The 20931-nt window shown below is 42.0% G+C and overlaps 1 protein-coding gene across 3 annotated transcripts in view; it reads right to left on the reverse strand.

The window, feature by feature from the left end:
- Apba1 (amyloid beta precursor protein binding family A member 1) overlaps positions 1–20931 on the reverse strand; it is a 204775-nt gene that overhangs the window by 144740 nt on the left and 39104 nt on the right. The window contains exon 1 of one of the 3 annotated variants that reach the window (XM_028764031.1): positions 3984–4092. The exons of the other annotated variants lie outside the window; for them this stretch is intronic. The gene's annotated coding sequence lies outside the window, so the exon portion shown is untranslated. Of the gene's footprint in view, positions 1–3983; positions 4093–20931 lie in introns of those variants that run through there. 3 annotated transcript variants of the gene reach the window in all.

A 20931-nucleotide genomic window follows, 5' to 3' on the forward strand; every position in this document is an offset into this window, starting at 1 on the left:
CATGTGTGTATGCTCATATCTGTGAATCTGGCTGTGTACACAACACAGTGCTTGTGTGGAAGTTGCCTTCTACCTTGTTTGAGACAGGTTCTCTTGTTCATCACTAACTATACACCAGGATAGATGACCAATGAGAGTGTGAGGCTTCTCCTCTCTCTTCCTCCCATCTCATGCTTGAAGGCTGGCATTAGTGATGTATGCCACTCAAGTCTCATGGACTTGAACTCAGGTCCTCATGGTTTTGTGGCAAGTGCCTTATCTACGGAGGTCTCCCCAGCTATTCACATTCTTCATAAAATTGCCCTGAACTTGAAAACTGGAATATATATATGTGTGTGTGTATTCACATATATACAAGTGTACATATGTACATGTGCGTATATACACATATATGTATATATGTGTCTGTATGATTGTAATCCAGTAGTAAGAACTTAGTATTTTCTGTGTAAAGAGGTCTGATATGTCATTTTTATCAAATTAAATGAAGTAAAACGACAAAGGCCTCTACTATCAAGAATCCCAGATAGGAAAAGCAGCCAGTCATCCAACTACTTCAGAATAATTACCGCTGTGAGAAGAGCCCAGCCTTTGGCTTCACAGTGTCCATTCCTCATATCATGTTTTCCAACGATAATGCTTTTAAAATACAAGACTATGCGCCTGATTTATGCAACATTTGCCCTTTGGAAGTCAAACAAAAAAAACCTATTTCTTTCTCCGGATCAGAATATTTGCTGGGTGACAGAAATAGACCTACACTCCTCTGTGTCTATTTACTTATAATCTCTGGAAGCATGACATTTTTGCTTCAAGAATTGCTTTTTAAATCAGCAAGTACACCATCGTGTGGATATGATATTAAGCAGCTCCAATAGGGAAGGTGCAGTGTGTAATTAATTCCTCACCCAGAAAATATCAAAAGAATTATAACCCTAAGAATTATCAGCAACTACCAACAAGGCAGTAAAGGTGACAAAGGAGTGGAGAGCTTGCAGAGCTGAGGCAGGGGAATCAGAAGACAGACATGATGTAAGGCTGGGAAGGGACAGCAGGTTAAAGTTGTCTGCTCTGGGCTGGAAGCAAAGCATTTTTATGCATCAGTTTGGAAAACAATGGGACAGAAGACAGAGGCCTGACCATTTGCTGACTGGAAATTTCAAATGTGATAAATTCTTGCACACATCTACTGACTCTAATGAAAGCCAAAAGTAGATAAGAGGGCTAGGATGTTTCAAAATTAATCCAAATAAACAAGATTGCTTTTCAAATAAGAGAGCTTTTGTGGGTTGTTTTTTTAACCAGCTATTTTCATCTCTGAAAGACACATCATTCATGAGATTTGTTCTGGAAACCTCTCTAATGACTTCTCTTGAATGACTTTCACGACCTTCCTTGGTCATCTGGATTTTACTGTTCCCGAGTTGGACAGTCTGCTGGTATTAGATTCCATGGGTATTCTTTGCTTATTCTGAGGAAGCCTCTGAGCTCTTTCATTCCCTTGGCTCTGCTGCTTCTGTCTAAGTCCCACTTGGAATCAGCCTGTGGAATGACCCATGCCACATCATGGCTGCAGCGTGACAAGGATCAAGATGCCCAAATGTTTATGTGCCAAAAAGTACTTGGGGGTGGGGAGCAGAGTCATGGTGATGATTATGACCCAGCCAGTTTGTAGAAACACTAACTTTGTTCTGCTGTTGGCTCTCAGGTGACATCAATGTTTCTGGCTACACATTTTACTCTAAGACCCCCAAGAGCTAAGTGAATCATCAAGGCCACACCTCTTCTGGCGGGTCAATAGTTCACAGTAGTCTGGTATGAACAGTTCTCTTTATTCATCCGGGTTACTACTCCCGAGAAGGATGTGATCGGATGTGTGAGAACCGGGGGAAGAGGAAAGAATGACAGTTATTGGATGATGTCACAGAGGAAAGGGGCTCCAGTGAGAGTACTGTAACTGAGCATACCTATGCTATGGTCATGTGACCATGTGTGATGGGAATACAGTCATATCATGTGTTAATAACATATGTTATGGTGATAACATAAGCTAAATACTGATAGAGAAGTTTGTCTCACTAGCCTCCCAAAGAGTTCTTAAATGCCTTCTATGCAATAATTTTATTTTATTTTTTTCTGAAGCGAGGCATTACTCAGACTAAGCATACCATGTCTTCTATAGGAAGCTGCAGGCAAGAGCGTACTGCTCTCAAGTTTGCCAAAAGCCAGGAATCATGGTTTGCTGATACTTGCAGTATTAGGCAATGACCTAGTATCTCTAGATATAATCTCTTTGCCTGTAGTATGTGATATTAACAATTAAAATTTAGTTACGTGAATTAAATAGGACACAGAGAATGAGATGCTAACTACAAAGGCTGGCACAAAGCAATCACTTGATTCATGACAAATGTTATAAACACTATTAATAAGACAGAGGTTCAAGATAGTGGGATGGCTCAGGAGTTGAAGGCACTTGCTGTCAAACCTGATGACCCCAGTTCAATCCCGAGGGTCAACGTGGTGGAAGGAGAGAAATGAGTCCTGAAAATTGTCCTCTGACCCCACCCCCACTCCCAACACACACACACACACACACACACACACACACACACACACCATGATATGGCATGCCCCTCCTCTTCATCCACAAATAAGTACAAAAACACAAACATGAAACAAAAGCCACTTACACAGGTCTACACACACACACACACACACACACACACAGAGTTCACTTGAGACTAACAATCTTGGCAAGGATGAAGCAAACAACTAATGCTCACATCCTACAAAAGCTGCCATGGAGTATCTGAGTAGTCATTATAATGTCTTTAGCTTGAGATTTTTGTCTATTTGTTTGTTTGGTTGGTTGGTTTCTTTTTCTTTCTTTTTTTTTTTTTTTTGAGATAGGGTCTCTCTATGTAGCTCTAGCTGTGCTAGAACAATCTCTAGGTCAACCAGGATGGCTAAAAACTCACAAGAGATCCGCCTGCCCCTGCCTCCTCAGTGCTGGGATTAAAGGTGGGAACCACCCCTCCTGGCTGTGACCTGAGTTCTAACACTAAATGTTACACAAACAATGAGGCAAAGAAATACTAGGTATTTAGTATTTTCAGTTTCTTTTCTTCTGAAGCTTGACTTCCAAGAAAATCTGTGCTTATGGGGAACTTTGGCACAGACTGAAGCAAGCCCATAACTGGATTGTTTGTTCTGACTGTGAGCCGAAGTGAGGGAGAGAAGGGGGACTGTGACACCCCCATCCATCAAACTAGCTTCCTTTCGTCTGCATACATGTTGGGTCTGCTGATGTTGGCTTTTGAAATCAACAACGTGGAATTCCTCCTGTGTCAGGCATCTGCAGCTCTCCATCCAGTTCCTCTGTGTATCTTTACAATGAGATTTCTCTGCGAGTATTCATGACACCAGCTCACAGTGAATGAATGCTTATCACTCTTTTGCATAAAAATCCAGATTCATAGATCATACTTTTCCATACAGTCCCCGCTGGATGTGTGCCGCTTTTACACCAGGAATAAGTTGAAAACTGTAAGCATTGAAAATGGATTCAGACCTCTGTCCTGAGAATTTTATATGTACAGAAGTAGAGGGACCACACAAATAGCTCATTCGAGAAAGCACTTGCCCTATAAGTATAAGGATGTGAGTTTGAACTCCAGAATACCTTGTAACAAAAATCTGGGTGTGGTTGTGTACATTTGTATTCCTAGATTGGGGAAGGAGGAGATAAGAAGATTCCTGGGGTTTACTGGCAAACCAGCCTGCCTAATCAGTGAGCTGACACTACCCCCCAAAAGCTAGCTGATTAGGAAGGGGTGTGAAGACACCTTGAGAAGTGACTAGTGACACTGCAGTGGTTGCTGAGTTATGCACGCAGGCTCAGAGCTGCATAGTGGGAGACCGAGCAACTCTGTATTTGCAAGGCAATACCGATCTTGGCTATGAAGCAAGGGTTAGATTACCTGTGTACATTCTGCTCAGGCATGGGAGAGACTCTTATCAACCCAGTCAAGCATTTTAGAAGACGTTAAGAGTTGGAGCTTCATCCTGCGGAGCTGCCCTTGCCGCCACAGCTCATCTTGCTGAATGCAGGCAGCGAGGGTCAGAGCATGTGCTCCAGCTCCTGGGGGCCTCTGATGGAAGCTTTTGGCGGTCCAGAGGGTAATGAGAAGCAATATAAGCTTCCCTCCAGGTCCCTGACCCTTGAAGCACACACTACGACACCTAGTGTGTGATAAATGTGCACCTGCCAACAAACAAATGAAAAGATGAGGTTGGGGGACCACATTCTCTCTAAAGGCATCAACAGGGTAGGTTTCTGTACGGACTGTGAATGAAGGTCACCTGTCCAGAGAGAAAAGCATATTTGAGTGCTCAGAAGCCATCTTGTATCTCAACCACAGTAGCCAGTGTCCACTGTGAATCTTCCAATTGTTTCTAACCAACTGCAAAGACTTTCAATTTGTTTGTTAGCTCCCAACCCCAGCCCTCCAATCTGCTCACCAGAGCACCTTAAAAACAGGGTTTTTTTTTTAAAGTATTATTTTAGTTGTGTCTGTATATGGCTATGTGTATATGAATGCATGTGACCATAGAGGCCAGTGGCATCGAATTTCCTGGAGTTACGGGCAGTTGGGAGCTGCTCAATATGAGTGCCAGGAAGCAGACTTGTGCCCTCCACAATGGCAGGACACACTCTTAGCCACTAAGCCAGTTCTCTAGCCCCCTTGCCAGAGTTCTCAAACCAGCTGACAGAGTCAGTAATTTGTCAAGTCCATGGTCAAACCTTCCAAGGTGCCCTGCTGATTTTCACCCAGACACTCTGGGGGCGAGGCCTGGAATCCTGCCTTTCCAAATTCTTGAGAGAATTACCATGCACATAGAAGTATAAGAATTCCCATTCTTGGGAGTCTGGTACCTCCAAAATGTTAGGAAGCAGCAGAGGAGAGGGAAGAGAGTGAGAGAAGGCTGTTGTGGATTTCTTCTCAAGAGGTTCTAAGCTGACATCCACAATGGCTGAAGGCTCATGTTTCCTGGGTAGCATGGCACACACATTTCATCTGGCTATAGCCCCATGCAGCCCGCAGGAGAGGATCCTAAGCCTCACACTGATGCTCTGGCCTGTCTTGGAGTCAGCAGCTCTCCTCTCCCTTCTTATCTTGTCTGTGGTTTCCTTAGTTATGACCAGGATTGGGGGGTGGGGTCTTCTCAACACTGGTACCGTTAGTACCCCTTTCTCTGTTTTCATAGGCATATCGGAAATACACAGGCTATGGTCACTAGCAATTTCCTAACTATGATCCAAATAATTCTGCAGAAATAATACCCGTGGCAGAAAGCTGTGCTCATGTCCAGCTTTGGACTCTTATTAACCGTGTGGTCCCTGTCTTTGCCTCTTTTGGTATCTCTGAAATGCAGCCAGAGGGCACAGTCTGTACCTCACCCTATCACTTACCAGCTCTATGCTCTAAGCTGGAGCAAGTTTCCTGACTTTTAGAATGGAAATGTTAAGCTGAGCATGGTGGAACATGCCTACAATCCCAGCACTTTAGAAGGGAAGGCAAGAGGATCAGGAGTTCAAGGTCATCCTCAGTTACTTAGAGAGTTCGAGGCCAGACTGGGTTAAACGAAGAAACAAAACAAAGATGTTTACCCACCTTCCAGCCCAGATAGCTGTGAGGATTAAGTGATATTTTCAAAAACATATGCTTATTTTTATTTTATGTGCATGAGTGTTTTGCCCACATGTATGTATGTGCATCACATGTTTCTCTGATGCCTAGGTCGTTAGAGGAGGACATTAGATCCCTTGGAACTGCAGTTACCAACAGTTTTGAGCTACCATGTGGGTGCTAGAACCCAAACCCAGGTGCTCCACAAGAGCAGCAAGTGTTCTTAACTGCTGAGCCATCTCTCCAGCCTCAAGATCATATTTTTTATTGCCTGTAGTACACTTCCCATATAATAGAAAAATATATTTAATATTAACAATGATACAAAGCTTTTATGTAAATATTAGGTATTGATAATATAATCTTTAAAACAAAAGGACAACTGGTATACAGTGGGACATGGAGAAGATTTAAGCACTTGAAACAACAACCACAAAAAAATGGTACAAGGTATTGAGAGCATTCATTTAACTTGAACAGGACTTAAGATGAACCTTCCAGAAATGGTTGCAAACATGAAAAGTTGATATGCTCCAAATCCCAAACTGCTTCTCTGATGAGAAATCCAGTGTCTGTTCTAGTCCTCTCAGCAGAATCCTTCAGCTACAGGAAGGGCGATGCTGTGTGGTCACACACCAGGATACACTCTCAGATTGATTTCATGTCAAGCAGTAGCTTGAGAGAAAAGATCATATGAGAAAACCACTGTAAATAAAGGAAATTCTGCCTGACCTTGTATGGAAGAGGATGGAGAAACAACTCTGCCTTTACGCCCTCTACTGAGCGGAAAGACTCCTCCCAACCACCTGTTGGCAGTCATCAAGTGGCTAAATTACATGTATTCTGATAAAGCCTTCCAGATTAGCTGTCACAGGCTAGCTAAATGTTTCCAGTGATGGCATTAATCTGTTTTGACAGATCTCACTTTCTGAAGGGTAGTGGGCTGTAGGGACTTTAAATGGATTTAACAGGACCACAGAAAAAGAATTGGGAGAATGTGAACCAAGACTCCCTCTGACAAAGGTCTCTCTTTCCTCCAGTATTTCAAAAAAGCACCACACTGCCCTCTCCTTTGGTAATCTAAAATCAAACAGCCTCAGCACACAGGCTGTTACTCTTATCTCTGATGCACAAACAAAAGCACCATCCCAGAGGAACTCCAGTCCATTTCCCAATGTTCCAATGCCCTCTATCCTCAAATAGTGCAGGCTCCACCAGATCACAACCCAGACACATGAGGGACCCGGAAGCCATGCTTTGAGGGAGGTAATTATTTAGACTATTTCGGTATAGAAAAGCGATCATCAATTCACCCAAGAGGCAGTTATTAGACACCAACTACGGCGTCCCAGAAAGTATAGAATGTATTCGTCCTTTTTCTTTGTGAGCAAAAATAAGATATAGTTAATATTCCACAAAATTAATCCATTTAATGACCTGAACATGGGGGATGGAGTATTGGGGAAGGGGAGGAGACCCAGGAAAAGGAGAAAAGGGAAAGATGGCAAGAGAGAGAAGAAGGGGGGTGTATATGATGGACACGTGCCTTGAATGGAAATTTCAGTTAAATCTATCAATTTGCATACTTACTGTGACTGAATAATTGAAATAAAAATATACTAACCGACAAAAAGATCCTTATAAAATATGAAATGGTGCTTAATAAAGCATTCAGAAAATTGTGCATTCATTACTACAATCTCATCCCAGCAGATTCTCACCACAGCCAAAGAAAATGAACGCATGAGCAACCACTTTTCAGGTTTTTTGTCCCTCTAGTTGTCCATTCCCAGCCTCCATGGCTTTCCCTCATTCTTACAATCTGTGCGCACCTACGTGGCCTTGGACACTGGTTTAAGTACTGGAGGGCAGACAACTAGGTAAAATAGGCTTCAAGCCTGCCTTAGTGGAACTTAATTCCAGTGTCTGCATGCATTTCAAAATTTCACACACACACACACACACACACATACACACACACACACACACACACACACACGTGCATACATGCACACACAGTTTGCTTTAGTCACAGAAATATATATATACATATATAGTACATATACTATATATATATACACACTATATGTACAATATATACTATATATATACTATATATAATATATACAATATATGTATTATATGGATTGAATTAGAATACAGTCAGGAATCCCTGTGCACTATTCTTCTTTCCACAGTTGTAGTTCTGGTCAGCTAAAGTCTGAAAATGTTAAAATTCCAGAAACATACAATTTGTAAATCGTTGTGTGCCTGTACAGGCACTACTCATGTGGTTTGTACATGTGTTCTTGTGGTGAGTGAGTATATACTCCATGTGAACATGTATGTGGTAGCTGGGACAACCTTAAGTGTTATTCTCATGAGCTGCTCAACTTAAATTTTAGGTGACCTGGAAGTCACTAAGCAGGCTATGCTGGCTAGACCATCCACACCAGGCTTCCTCTGTCTCCTGTCCAGTGCTAGGATTGTAAATAAGTGCCACCACATCCAGTGGCTTTGTATGCGGGTGCTGGGAATTGAACTTGGATCCATGTGCTCATGTAGAAAGTACTGTCCTGGCCAAGCCATCTCTTCAATCTCATGATTCAAGTTGGTTTTCAACTACATGCTCTTCTGAGGATCTGTTGGTCTGCCAGTTCTTACCCATGCTTCAAAGAAATCAACTGTCCCTTTGTTCAGCATATCCACACCGAACACACTGGCCTCCCATTAACCACTTTGTAGCTGTCTCCCAGACCAGCTGTACAGTATCTCAATATTTCAAGCCACTGCAATTGTACTTCAACCATCCACCGGAATTGCTAGCAATCCATCTGCACCAAAGACAAGCAGTACAGTGCTCCTTTAAGTGAAGGAGTAAAAGTTTTTAAAGAAAGGGAACATTTGTACTCGAGGCTGTTAGGATCTATGCTAAGGAGGATTTAATTTAATTTAATTTAATTTAATTTAATTTAATTTATTTTTATCCATAGAATTGTGAAGAAGGAAAAACAGAGGCCCACCCTAGTTTTGCTGTCACTTCTCAAACTGTAGAAGTTATGGCTGCTGCTTGGCAAGTGCTGAGCCATATTCCTGTCCTCATCCCACCTCATGTCATCATAGCGAGATGGATTCCTTGTAAGATACCTTGAGAAAGTGAGAAACTACATTTGTGAAACTTTTGTTACAGTATTATAGTTACTATTCTTAGATTTACTGTGCCTTACTTATAAATTAAACTTTATCATAGATTTGTATGCATGATAAAAAAAGATACAGTGTATGTAGAGTTCAGAATTGCCTGTGCTTTCTGTCATCCACTAAGGCCCTTTTATTGTATTCACTCCCTATCCTCCAGGCAAGGAGGGGCAGCTTCATGTTTAATCAGATACACAAACAACACACACACAAACACGCACATGCACACACACACACACCAATATATAAAACAGATCTAATCATCTTTTTAAGCTTTTTCCAGCAACACTAGTAGACATTTTCCTCTTCTTTCCTCTTGGTCCTCTGTGAGGATCAAACCAAACAGCCAATGAGCAAGAGGTAGAAATAAAGTGAGCCCTGTGCCATGGGCAACCTAGACTCTCGACTCTGGAACAATCAGACATATCCTCATAGGCCTTCTTCCACAGGATGTTGTTAGAGCCTGGTCACTGGTTTAATGTCTCAGCTCTGACAGCAAAATAAATTTCTGGCAAAAGCAAGACTCACATCCAAAATGACAGGCAACAGCCCAACCATTTTGAGCCTCGGTTGGTCATTGATGCTTTGGTTTTGGGTGGGACAAGGTAGTTCAATTTTGTTTTTAACATTTTGAAGGAAGAATATGTCTAAATCTTACATTCACTGACCAGGATTTGTAGGCTCTGATCCCCTGGGTATCAAATTTTATCAGCTCATATTTTATAAAAGATTTTGCTGATGAAAATCAGTCAATCACTGCTCTGATGTAGCCAGCTTTCTGTCATTGCTATTATACACTCTCTAAGTAAGACTTAGAAAGTCTATAATGTATAAGACTTAGAGTGTTCGAGACTCTAAGAGAGACATTACCAAAAAATGTCTGTGAATATCCCATCTTAGGCATCAACATGGTTCAGTGAGAACAGGGAGTTATAAGGAAAGTAACTGAAACAGCCTTAATCGGATCTCATAGGGCCATGGGTCAAGTTCTTTCCAGAAAAGGAGCTGCTTATAATTTATCATCAGATGAGAGTGAAGGGGGCACTGTTAATAGACAAGGCGAGACATCAGACATGAACCTGGGCAGTCCTAGACAAATAGGGGGAGACGTGTGGTCACCCTGTGAATGGTACCAACTGGGTGCTAGTGGAGAGCTGTACCTCAGTGCTGACCCACTGCCTAGATGCTAGAGGAAAGAGAAAACACTGCTATATTCCATTGTAGAACATGCTAATTATTTCACAGAGGTCATCTCTTATGATTCTTCTAATCTCAGGACAGGCTTGAGATGGGCTGAATATTCAAAGCCTTTGAACCTAATGTTGAAATGCTCCAGAGAGCAGTACATAGTGAGAGACAAGTAACATGTATGAGTTAGTGGGAGGAAGTCCTGGGGGCCATGAGCATACATGGACAGACTTGGGCAAGTAGCAAGGATATATGTATGAGGGCCAGGCACAGTAGCACATGCCTGTAAGTCCCCTCTGCTTGGGAAGTAGAGGGAGGAAGATCAGAGTTCAAGGTCATTCTCAGCTGTAACTGTCCTGGCAGGAGTGAAGATATTCTAAAGCGACATCAAGGCCTTCCCCATGCTCTCAGATTATTGAAAAAATAGAAGTTATGGATTCCCTAAGAATCTCATGCTGGTAGAAAAGTTGAAAGCCTGGTGCTGGGACAACTTTTCTCCTGCAAGGGATGTCATCCCATCCTGTCAAGGTTATGTACACCTCTTGCCCTCTCTTTAAACCATAATAGGGCCCTAGAAGGTGAACTGGAGCAGAGGGCACTGGGCTTCTTTACTCCTCGTTATAATGTGGCCACACTGGATAAATCTCCTTTCTCCATTCTTTACAAATTAGTGTGTTACCATTGTGTCTTGAGGACGAGTGGCTGAGCCTAGGTTCTTAGGTCTTCCAGAGCACAGTTCTGGCACAACTCCAGTAATGAGGCTATATGGTAAGTTTAAGGCCAGCCTGGGCTCTACAAGACTGTGTCTCAAATTAATTAATTAAAATATAGGAAATAGTTCTTGTGCAACATAAGAATATAATAGCTCAGTCCACAAGTACAAAGATCTGCGGGGTGGTAAAAACAGCTATATCTTTCCACATAGCTCTTTTTTTTTCCTGAAAAATCAGGGTTATAACTAGTTTTTCTCTTATCTATCTATCTATCTATCTATCTATCTATCTATCTATCTATCTATCTGTATATGTATATACATATCTATATACACACATATATATGTATATATAAAGAAATATATATATAATTTTACCTGTAGGCAACCTTTCTTTAGAGCAAGCATTTATACTTGAATAATGGCGCTGGCCTCTTTTACAGAAAAAAAAAAAGAATTTATTTCAGACCTCCTAAGGGCTAGCAAAAAAGTTATTATTATTATAACTCTATGAATGCCTTATGTTTAAAGCTCTTTCATTGCTATAAAATTGGCCTCAGATTTATAACCAATAATATAAACAAGGCCACAAAACCAATAAAATCCAAATGAATCACATTAATTCATGCAAGTATATTGGGTTGAAATTAGTTTCCTTACTGTGGCCTGGATCTTCAGAGTCTGCCCAGCCTGTTCTGCTCAATGGCATGCAGTGACTCAGGGTTCACCTGCTTCTGCCTCCTCAGACTCAACTGCAGCCTTTAGTGTCACCAAGGCTTCCCCATACTGTCTTCAGGCTTGGCCTTGGCTGGAAAGGGTCATTTGTCATTACAGTCACTTTAGTCATTTTAGTTGATAGTAATAAACAAAATCCATTATTTGATGCCAGGGCACCAGTGGTCACATGCCAGCGTGGGCACTAAAACCTCACAGCAACATCAAGCATCAAGATGGTCACCAGAGAGTCCAAAACGTGCTCCAATTGAATTTTCTTAAATCCCCATGATGAGTTTTACTGAAGTTATAAATTCCATGCAGTAAAGAACATGGGGTTTATTTTGTTTACTCTAGTGTTCGTAGTACTTAGCAGTGCACCTAGTACATTGTAGCACACACTTTCTCACCTTGTATACACATACACACACATACACACATACCCATATACATATGAACATATACATACATAAATATGCACAATACATACATATAATGCAAATAATGCACACATGCACATATATGTGCAAATACAGACATATAGATGTACACACATATCACATATGCACACATACATATAAGCACATATTATGTCTACATACATATACAAATACATTCCACAGACTCATATTCAGTAAACTGAAGGGTAAAGAAGGGATGGAAAATTCTCAAAGAGAACTCCTGTGACCGTATGAAATTTACCTATGGTCCTCAATCTACTGGGATCTGAAGGAACAAAGCGGGCCAAGAGTCCTACCAACAGGTTTGACAGCTGTGCACACACATAAAATAAATCTAGTCTCATACTAAACTAGACTTTATGTACAAACCATTGTGGGAATAAAGAGTGTCTATGTGCAAACAACTCATTGGCCTTTCCCAAGAATATCAATGCTGACAAAGAGAGCACCTTCGACCATCAGCAAAAAAGAAAAATTGCATTTGATCAGCAAACCCAGCATTATCAAACTTTGCAGTGCAACAAGAGGACGCAAGTGAGAACAGTACTAAAATATGTCGCCTAGCACCTGCAACAGGCCAGCAGTACCATGCTGGCAACTTAATATCTGTTGCTTAAACTTTCCAAGAACGCCATGGTATTTTGTTTTTTCCCTCTCTCCCTTTCCCTCTTCCTCCCTGCTTCCCTCCCCCCTCTCATGTGCATACACATAGATACATGTGTAGATGCACATGCACATACATACATGTAGATGTGGATTCCTAGGGTTTATTTTGAGAATCATCCTCAATGACTCGTTTACCTTATTCATTGAGGTAGGGTCTTTCAACCAAACCCAGACCTTACAAATATGGCTAATCTCACTAGCCAGCTGGCTCTAAGGATTCTCCTGTCTCTACTTTCCAGGGCTGCAATTGCAGGCGAGTTCTGGGAATCGGAACCCTGGTCCTCCCTCCATGTTTAAGATGCAAGCATTTTAAATACTGAGCCATCTTTCCATCCCTGTGCTTCTTATTTTTTTGACAGAGAAATCGATGCTGAAAGTGAAGCAAATTGGCACACAGTGAGTGGGAAGCTGGCCTGTCCAGTTGAATTTTTCACAGTTCTCAGGCCACCCTCTTTCCTAAAAAAAGTGGCACATGGCAAGAGAGTGCAGAGGATGACAGGGTCTCCTGTCTTCAAGAGACAGACCATTAAAAAGTAAAAAGCATATAGTCATATTTATTTCTAAGAAACAACTTAGATTATGGAAACTTCCATATTTTCAGGGTGAATTTATTTGTTTTGGATATGGGAAGTTTGACCTTCATCAGTGTAGAGGCTGCAACATCCACTGGTACCCTGAGGACTGGTGGGCACATATAGCCTTTGATTCAAGGGTCCTCCACCACCACAGCTAAGCTGTATCCTGTGTGCTGTGAGCACATACCATCCTTAATGGTGTTTCCAACAAGAATCTTAACTAATTTTGACTTCTCAAGCTAGTCTCTGCCAACTGATGGCTCAAGGGAAGGAGGACTGGGTAAGAACTGAGCCAGCTGTGGTTCCAGGGACACTCCTTGGGCTGTAATCTCAGGGCTGCCCCTTTCTAGCTCTCTTGCTTTGAACCTATTCTTAAGTAGAGTTCTTATCGATAGAATGGGGATGTTGCCAACAGCTCTCTCACAGGGAGAGCATTTGTGAAGTTATGGGTGTAAAGCACGGAGTGTGTTTTCCATAGTAAGAACCAGATCAACGCTAGTTACTTTGATCAGATTATGTCTGGAAAAGAGTAGAACGCACAGTGTAGCATCTGATGGAAACAGGCTACTATTTTTAGATTCCTTTGAACATAATAGATCACATTTACCTAATAGGAAGTGCATAATACTCCAAACTACTCCACGACACATTCTTTTTATAAGCAGCGGTATTCCCCCTAGAATACTTAGCACCATATTTGGAAAAGAAATCACAGAATCTTTTTAATTAAAATAATGAATACTGTTGCCTGCGTACTCAGTCGTTAAAAAATAGAAATGTTTACCAAGGTGGAAAGTTCCAAAGTGATACATTAATGCGCCCACGCCAGATTAGACACATTTTAATCCATATGGTACATTTTTTTTTAACCGCAAGGAATTTTTGAATCTCTGTTATTGTCTACTTAAAAGGAAACAGGATGAGATGGAGCAGAGCAGGACTGTAACGAAATGCCCGCTGCTATCACTTGGGTTTCAAAGGCCTGGGAAGGATATGCAGAGAGGGAGGGAGAGTGATGGTGGCAGTTTGGGAAGAGGGACAGACAGCCGCATGGGGAAGTCTCATTTATTTAGGGCATTGCCCCTTAAAAGCAGCATTTCTAACATGCTGCTTCAAGATTCCCAGGAAGAGACTGCTATCAATGCCAAGCTCTTCAAAAGGGTCACAATGGTTGTCTCATCCTCCTAAAAAGTGATGGTAAAGGCACAAAGAGTAATTAGAGCAATTATCTCCAGCTAATTAAAGCAATGGGCACCAAGAGCAAGAACTTTGCCCTCAGTCCCAATCTAGCACACTGTCTCAACTTTGAGGCCCAATTTTCTGGTTTCTATCTTGTCCTGTTCCTCTCCATGTTCGATGTCCCTTCTTGACACCAGGGAACACCCTACCACAGCCTTTTCTATTTTCCAGATGCGATCCACTATCAGCCATTAGTATTTAGTTGGCTCTTGCTATGTGCAAGTGGGTGGTATTTAATGTAGTGGAGAATCTGTTTCTAATCTAAAATATCACTTTATCCAATAACCATGTGCTGTATGCATAAGAGACTGCTCTGAGCCCGTGGAGAACATAAAAGCAAATCAGTTATCAGTTCTATCTCTTCACTTAACAACTGAAAAAAATGCTTCTCTTATTCCTAATGGGCATTACACCTGGAAGTGAGAGAGAGAAATCATGGTGGGTACAGTAAGTGTAAGACTCATAGCATAGCCAGACACCGTGCTGCAAACCTGTAGCCCAGCTGTCTCAGAAGATGGGGCAGAAGGATCACAAGTTCAAGGCCAACATGACAATGATAAAAGTCAGAAAGGGCTCAAGTGACAAAGTACCTGTTTATCATATACTAGGCTCTGGCTTCAATCCTCAATACTGTTCCCCGATCCCACATCCATAGGCATATAGTTAGTCTGTATAAGCCAAAGGTTAAAAAAGTGAGACAGCATCATGTAGCAACTGAGAATTCATTGTATCTATTCTGGAAAATCTATAGTGGCTGTCAGAGAGCAAAAATGTCCCTCCCAAGTTTCCCATTTCCAACATGGTTAAGTGGAGCCCTTAAGTGGTCATTGGGGTATGGAAGCTCTTCCTCTGTGAGTAGCCTTCTGTATCCCTGCACAAGGTCTGGAGGAGCTACGTCATCCTTTTCCTTCTCTTCTCTGCCATGTAACACAGCAACCAGGTGCTGGAGTGCTGATCAGAGTGGAGCAATGCAGGTGGAGCGAATACATCTTTTAAAATGTTAGCCTTAAATGCTGGGTTCTATCTGTCTATGAGTACTCATAGCTGAGTAGTGCTCTGTGGGAATGGTTAGCACTGTGACTCAGGTGTGGGTTGGGTAATGAAGGATAGTGATCCCCATATTTATCACTGCTAGACTGGCTGCTGTAATCTAGGGCCATACAAAGGAAATAGGGTTCAGTTCTTTGACAGACACACAGCTGCAGGTGATAGCTTTGTGGGGCATCACCATATTTCTTCAGGCTCTTCAAGAGCCAATGGTATAAGCCACTGAGTTGACACTGGCTGTCTTGGGACCATTCAGTTTCTTTGACTCAATAGCACTCACTCAGTGTTTGGTGTAGAATATCTGTGTACCAATGAGAGTATTCTAGGTTCTACTGTGACTAAGGGCTAAGTAGGATGCGTATGGCCAATGTCCTGGAGGGGTTAAGATAGGTACCTGGATAATGGCTGCAGGAGTTGGAGATGAAACTTCCTATGGCAAGAGATACTGTGGAAGTCAGAGTCACCAGCTATGTTCAGTCAAAGCCTATTTGGGCTATGATAAATCAGAGAGATTTGACAAGTAGTACCAAGCTAGGATGTTTTCTTTGTCACAAAGACCAGGTTAATAGCCCCCTCTCTTGTTGTGAGACTAAGGACAACATGCATGCATGGATTCTACCATCTTTAGAAGTCATACAAATGTAAGACACCACATTTACATTACCTCAAAGAGTATAAGAGCAGTCTCACAATTATTACAACAGCCTTCTTCCCTACTTACTTGTGTGTATCCTGGGACATACAGGAATGCTTCCTAGCTTATACAATAGAGCATGCTTTATGAAAAAGGTCAGGCCAGATATGCATTCATGTCTTCAGTCCTGGATTTGAATGGATGTGGCCTGACCTACTTGTTTACATCAATGGAGGACTTGGAAAATCTCTCTCTCTCTCTCTCTCTCTCTCTCTCTCTCCTGCTTAAAAACATAAAATTAAAATTCCCATTTAATGTCTGTACAAACAAACAAATTTTCTTACAAAATCACAACTTTTTGTTCTGTGTGAAACATTTCCTGAGGCCTATTCTAGAGCACTGGGGAAAAGGGATTCCCAACACTGAGAAACAACAGCTAAGCACTGCAGTGGAAGGCCTTCTGATGAATGACATCATGATCTCAAAGACCCACATGTCTCTGAAAAACTTGGTCCTAGCTACAAAACTGTTTCTTCTTGTCTTGCCAAAATCAGGGCTGGGGCAGCCAGCACTAAGGCCCTCCAGTTTCCCCCTGAGAATGGTCTGGTTAGTGAATTACATAAAAAAATTATCCAAAACAAAGCCTGACATCTTACTCATATTGGCATTGCCAGTGTTACTTGGGTAAGGAGCAGGTGGAAAGAATGTGATAAGGAGGTGGGTGGTACCCAGGCTGCCAGTGGGGCAGGGGAGGGGGCTTGTCTCTGGAGATGATAAGGAAATCAACAGTCACCCCTTCCTTGTGTGTCTGGTGGGGAAGTACTGGGGAGGTCAGAAAGCTGCAGCAGGGGCCTGCCTCAGTCTCTCAAACCCAGTGCATCCATTCCACAGGGACGTCAGAGTGAGAAGGCCTGGCCAGTCTGGCTGCCCTAGTAGCTATACAGGCAAACAGTAGCCAGGGCCATAAAGAAAGAGTAGCCTGGGCTGAGTAGAGCACAGGCAGTGAGTGAACTAGTGCTGAGATGGAGACTGATTTCAAAGGCCTCTGAGACAGCAGAACCACCTGCTTGGCCATCCAGTCACTGTGATGTGAGGAGGTTTTGATAGTGTTAGCCTCCCATTTAATGCATTACACAAGATTATGTAAATTAAATCCAACACATTAACCCCACTTGGTACCTTGTCATCTAGTATTTCAGTATTTGAACGCTATGAAAGCGTTCCTGAAGGCAAAGCCACTGATGTTAGGTTTCTACCTCGTCTCTGGTTTCCAGGGATCTGACACGGCACTTCCTGACGCTGCTGATATCACCTTACCTGGAGAAAAATCTGTTCTTGCTGTTTCCCAGCTCTCCTCTTACTCTCTGACCTTTCCTTTGCCCTTCCCTGACTTTTGGCCCAGGAGGGAGGCCACTGCTATGGCTGCTTTCCATGCTCCTAGTCGTCTGCACTCAACCCACCCCATGCTACCCACATGTTTCTTCTCAGTCTGCCTTCTAGGCATGCTTCCTCCTTTGAGTGAGAGACCCAAGTATTCCACATGTCCACAACATACCTCAAACTCAGCCAATGCAACAGACAGGCAGCTTCTCTGCTGACCAACTGGAGTCATTCCAACCAGCCTTCATCCCTGGAGGAGAAGCCAATGAAAACCAAATAGTATGGAGGCTGACTGCCCAGGTTTTGTGTTGGATAGCTTAGGTTTAAGTTTTGGTCCCACTATTTATCAGCCATGGGACCATGGGCATGTTCTTTGTTCTCTTTGTGTGCCACTGTCCACATCTGTAAAATGGACATAATAATAAGTTCATAGAAAGTCCATAACTTAGACAAAGAGTGGCAGATCATTGTTACAACTCTTCTCCATGAACATAATAGGAACAATATGTGTGAATAAGGCCCAGCAGGCTCTGCAGGCAAATCTTTTATGATCATTAATCTGCATTCTACTCATGAATAAGCTATGGCATTTGGCAAAAGTGAAATAATTAATTGGAACCCAATGGTGGCTATGATTAGCAACAAAGAATATTCTATTATCCCACATATGCCTGATGACCAGGGTAGATACTGTCCTTTGTCCCATCAAAACTGAATGGTCGTAAAGATCATCTGATAGGCAACCAAACATCTGAAACTTTATGGGCACTTTAAAGAAAATACATATCCCTGGCCCTTCACTCAGACCGTGTCTTGGTTGGTCTGGGATGTGTCCCAAGAATCTAGAATAATATATATGTGTTGGATTCAATGATTCGATCCATTTTTCTTCTTGTCAAAGATGATGTACTGTAGACTCAACAGAATTAGCCTGTTTGCCACAGATCTCAGCAAGAGGCAAGGCAAAGCTCACATGTCACACAAGTGAAGCAAAGACACGAATGTGGTACCATGGGCTGCATGCATGGGGGTGACTAAGGATGAGCGTCTATGTGTGGTTCACAGCCAGGTTTCATGAGGTCTGCATTTGCAGAGAAAAATGCTGCTGCAAGGTGCTTCTACCCTGTGAGGTCACTTGGTAAGAAGCATCCTCAGGCCAGAGGAATACAAAGCCTACTTTTATGCCTTTTTACTTTGAGAAGCCTCTGACATTGTTGTAATGTACTCTTCCATGTGCCCAAGAACAACTATTTTAAATCCCTGCCATGCTAAAGATCTCTCCTAGAAGTGTCATCACGGGAGACAGTATTTCCCAATGCCAAAACCCTTCTAATATTTGGAAAGCAGCTCATTGTCCATGGTGGTTTGGCAATCACGGTCCCTAGAAACAGCAGTGTTGTCTTTGTGACCAGTACAGGCAGCCACAGACTGAACAATGACCTCATGACTTAAATGTCCACTCCCTTGGCAGAGGCACAGCTCCCGCTACAAAGATAAGACCCAGGTTTTATCAGAATGGGGCAGTAGCAGACATGGCCTTTGTCTCAAATAGCTAAACTCTAATGGAAAAATCTGGAAAACTGCACATTCAAGAGTAGGTTGGAGGGACTCATCAAAAGAAAAAAACCCTATGTTATTAAGCTATTAATATTAAGTTATTACATTTTCAAATGTGCTTTTTAAGGGATGCTTAGACTTCATTGTGTGCTCAGTTTCTCTGGTTTTCTGTGACCCAGACTGGCCAGAGGCTATAGTGAAATAGATGACACAGGGTGATCTTATAATTTACAGGGGGCCTAATTTCCCTCATCCCCAAATGTCTCCTAAGAATACATCTGTTTAAAGCATAAGTTCTATGAAAGAGTGGCAGGTTCAGCCTTCGTTCATTTTCTTCTCAAAAGCCATCTGATCAATGGCGGCAGAGAGCAGGCTTGAAGTCATAGAGGGAAGGACATATTCAGAACCAGAGAAGGACAAGTCAAAGGACTGAACAAGTCAAAATTGTGAGGTGCCTCGACCTCACAATTCAATCAAGGGCTGACTTTTCTAGACCTGCCTATTCCTTTATTTTTCTTTTTGACTTCCTAAAGTTTTAGTCTTCCAGATGTACAGGTGACCAGTCCTAGCATGCATCCCCCACAGCTGGGGCATCTGTGCCCTTTGTGTTTCTGGTTATTTGGGTGCTATGCCTTGAAACCAGCTTCATAAGTAGCTTACTGTGTAGCTCATGAATGACTGCTCTGGCCAAGGAATTTCTTCAGTCTCTCAGAGACCACAGCTGGAACAATAAGCGTATAGCTGGGAACTTCCTTAAGAGAGTCTGTCATATATAGCTTTCTTGTCCTGAAGTTTGCCTTTGGACCACTTTTTTTTTGTCCTGTCCCTAGACTTGCTTAATGGGTCTTTGTCTTTCTTGACTAATTAAAAATAGGGAACGCTGCATGAAAGCACATATTCTCCATGGAAGTCAGACAGGGAAGTCAGGCCTTTAAATACAGATTCCTGCATCTAAAACTGTACTCTTGGTTGTAGGTTTTGTGGGATCACAGGAACCTGTATTCTAACAAGCACATGGTTAGCCTGTTTAAAAAATATATTTTTCTTTTACTAAAATAGATTCTTTTCTCATCTATTCTGACTATAGTTTGCCCTTCCTCTACTCCTCCCAGTTCCTCTCCCCTCCCATTCCTTCTGGACCCACTCCCTTTCTGTCTCCCATTAGAAAAGAATAGGCTTCTAAGAGATAACAGACAAACATGACAAATAAAATATAATAAGATAAAGCAAAAACCATTACACAGAGGCCAGACCAGGCAACCCAACAGGCAGAAAAGATCCTCCAAGAGCAGGAACAAGACAAGACTGTCCACTCTCTCCATACCTATTCAATATAGTACTTGAAGTCTTAGCTAGAGTAATAAGACAGCTGAAGGAGATCAAGGGGATAACAAATTGGAAAGGAAGAAGTCAAAGAATCTTTATTTGCAGGTGATATTATAGTATACATAAGTGTCCCTAAACACCCCACTGGGGAACACCTACATCTGACAAACACTTTAAGCCAAATAGCTGGATACAAAAATTAACTCACAAAAATGATAGTCTTAATTTAAGGGAACACAGTTTACATCCTTTATAAAGTTTGAAGGGAACCGGTGGGCAGTTTTGTTATATTAGACTGTGCTCTTGAGTAGGTTTTTGATGTCTGATTTGTGCTGGCGTCTCTTATGTGGGATGTCTTCAGCTCTCTTGTAATCTCTGTCATGTAGATACACACAGGGTAGGGATGAGAGTGCATTTTTAGAAACGTAAAGCAACATACATATATAAAATGTGAATTATCATAATCCTTTCACTCATATATAACCTGTATTTAGGATATATTGGCAAAGTGCTTCTGAAAGATTCTAGATATGAAATGCCT

This window comes from Grammomys surdaster, unplaced genomic scaffold, assembly GCF_004785775.1.
Source record: "Grammomys surdaster isolate TR1022 unplaced genomic scaffold, NIH_TR_1.0 141, whole genome shotgun sequence".
Classification (NCBI taxonomy): Eukaryota; Metazoa; Chordata; class Mammalia; order Rodentia; family Muridae; genus Grammomys; species Grammomys surdaster.